This window comes from Eulemur rufifrons, chromosome 16 (assembly GCF_041146395.1).
Source record: "Eulemur rufifrons isolate Redbay chromosome 16, OSU_ERuf_1, whole genome shotgun sequence".
Classification (NCBI taxonomy): Eukaryota; Metazoa; Chordata; class Mammalia; order Primates; family Lemuridae; genus Eulemur; species Eulemur rufifrons.
Genome location: NC_090998.1, coordinates 46,185,206 through 46,188,377, shown reverse-complemented (window position 1 = coordinate 46,188,377; position 3,172 = coordinate 46,185,206).

Genomic DNA, 3,172 nt, shown 5'->3' with positions numbered 1-3,172 from the left:
TCCAAATGATCCTCCCCTAAATAATAGCATGGCTCACTCCCTTCACACCACTAGGTCTTTCATCAAATATCATCTTCCCTGGCAGGTTCCCTTTACTTTTTAATTGTAATTGCTCAACATTCCTCACCCATCTTCCTACTGCATTTTCCCCTTAGAAATTACACCATTTAACCTACCTTGTGTTTTATTTGTTTATTTTATTTTCTCTCTTCCCTCACTAGAATGTAAGCTCCATTAGGGCAGGGACATTGGTCAGTAGGGTTCACGGCAGTCTCCTCAGTGTGTGTGGCAGCACCTCATGCATAGTAAGCACTTAGCAAATATCTATTGAGTAGCAACACACTGCACTTCCTCATCACATGTTCCATACATGTCAGCCAATGTGTGTTAAACTCCTCTCTCCCCTACCGGAGTGAGCAGTTTGCTAGAGCGGGATCAGAGTCTCTATTCCTTTCTGCAGTATCCCCAGGCTGTAGCATAGCCCTGGCATAGAATTGGATGTCCAGTAAACATTTTTCAGAAAACCAAATGCAATTATTCTATTATCTATTGTGCAGCAAAAATGCCTTTTTTAATAAAAAGGTATTTAACCAAAAAGCACTATGCAGATATTTTCAGTTATAGTATGTGGTAAGTATTGATCTGCCATTTTTAAAACATTAATGGTAGAAAAGTTTTATTACTTAAATTAACTTGAATAAAAGAGAAGTTATTTTTCAATTCTGCTAGTTCTAAACTAGAGAAATATTTTTATTTTTTTAAGGAAGGCAGATCCTTTTGACACTTGGGGACAAGTCCCCATGGGTTTGCTCAAAGAACTGCAACCCACTAATTAGAGTAAGAAAAGGTAAGAATTTCTAGTACTCCAGTAAGTCTAGTCAGACAGAATGGCAGTCACAAGATGAGAGAGATGTGAGATATCCTGAAGATAGTCCCCACCTAAAACGTCTCCTAAAGTTTTGGTCATAGAGCCTGAAATTGCAACAACTTTAGGGTTTCCACAGCTCTTTCTGGTTGTGCAAAGAACATTTGGAAGGGCTCTCAAACCCAAGTGGTGGTGCCACTACGGTGCATTTCACGCACTAGGACAAAAAAGTTTAGGATATTTGTATACTGCTGTCTTCACCCAGATGCAAATTCTTCCTTCTTTGAACCCCATCTCACCTGAAACCTCTCTTATACGGAAAAGCGTATTCGGCCTTAGATTAGAGTTATTTGTGTTCTAGGTCTCCATTTATGCAGAGTAAGTTCTTGAATATAGTTTTAGCCCAATGCCTGTCATAGAGTAGTAACACAATATCTGTGAGTTGGTTGGAGTAGGTCAATGTGGAGGGAAAGTTATTAAAAATGATAGGAAAAATTCTCCAAGCACAGAAAGGAAAATAAAAAATATTTTATCATCATTACATTTTTGTTTTGAAGAATATATTAAAGAAAAACAGTTATTATTTTTCAAGATTTTCTACAATCAGGCCTCAAATCATCTTCTGGTGTTTGCCTCCGTTTGTTCTGTGACAATTTCTACATTCAATTTGGCTCAGCTCTCAAGAATAGAAGTTGTAGGAGCCTATCTCCGACTGCTCTCTCTTCTCCATGCTTCAAATATTGCTCATTTTTAAAGACCCATTTCAAAATCTATTTCTTCTGAGAAGTCACATATACTTTGTTGTACAGCTGTCCATATTCGTAGCTGTTATGGTCTTCATTACTCATTTGAACCCAATTTACTGAATGATATTGTTGATTACTTTTTACATATTCATGTTCTGTCCATATAGCTGGGACTATTAATTCTTTGCCTTTAAAAATAATCTTTTAAAACTATGTCAGTGCCTCAGTTAATAGCAAATAAATAGTTGCTTAGTTAAATTGCCTTCCTAGCACGCATAGCATGTGCTAATACAATGTACTTGTCTTGATAGACAGCTTAAAAACTCTCTCTAGAACCTGTCCTTCACTTTATCATTAATTTCTCCTTTCTCCTCTTCGTGTTATGGCCCATTGTACCTAGGGGCTGCTCACCAAATGTTAATGGCCATGATCTTTTCAATCAGCAATTTGTAAAGTGGGTGATTATTGTCTATAAGTGACAAGGGAGACACTATTTTCTATTCGTGATAATAAAAGGCTTGACTTATGAAGACAATATCTACAAACAGTGAATGGCAAAACTAAACTCCTAGCTCTTCCAAAGCAAATAAGGTCGAGTTTTAGGAGGAAGAGTGACATCTATTGTTCAGAAGATGCTCATTGGTGTTTTCTGTTGTTACCTTCTGTGTTGATTCATGCCTGTGCCAACAATATGAGCTATAAATAATAGCATGTCTAACACAAAGTTGTACTTGTCGGCCCTTTGTAGCACTGGACACCAGACATCTGATTCCAGCAGCATTTGGTGGTCAAGTTTATTGGCAGTTCACACATTCAGCAGCAGCTGTATTTTAAACCATGCCCATTTAAATAGCAAGTCATTAAAGATGGGAGAAGAGCCACATGAAAACACAACTAAAGCACATCTTTTTAAATTACTAAGGAACACCATGAATTATAAAAGAATAATTCCTTTAAGCATGCCTGGGGAAATCTGACTTCTTTGAATAAAATTATAGCTCTGTAATTTTAAAGAAAAAAATGAAAGCTTTAAATTTTATGTTACATGTGACCTATATAAAAAAATAACTCCTCCTAAAAGGTCATTGTCAACAGCCAAGAGGACACTGACTTTTATGCAGGCAATTTGTATTTTCTTGAAGATGGAGAATGGCCCAGTGGGGATAATCTGTCATCCAGCCTCAACTTCAGCACCTCCAGTGGCAGGATTTTCACTTTATCTTGAGGCAGATACAACAATATAACATGACAATACCTGTCTTAGCTTTGTTACAGTGTTGTTGAACAGATCCAATGGTAAAATGCATATGAAAGCATTTAGAAATGTGTTTAGTATAAGGCATAACTAACACAGTGAAAGCCATGTCTATTGTGTATTCTAGAGGAATTATAACTTTTTAAAGCTAATTATCTCTTTAAATACTACACAAAATATACTGCAAACAGTTCTAGAGGTTAGTATTTCTGAAGTATATAACCATCCTTGGAGCTGTTAAAAAAAACTTTGTCCCCAAGATAATTTAAATTTCTACAAATGTCTCACAATCAGCATTTTAAATAC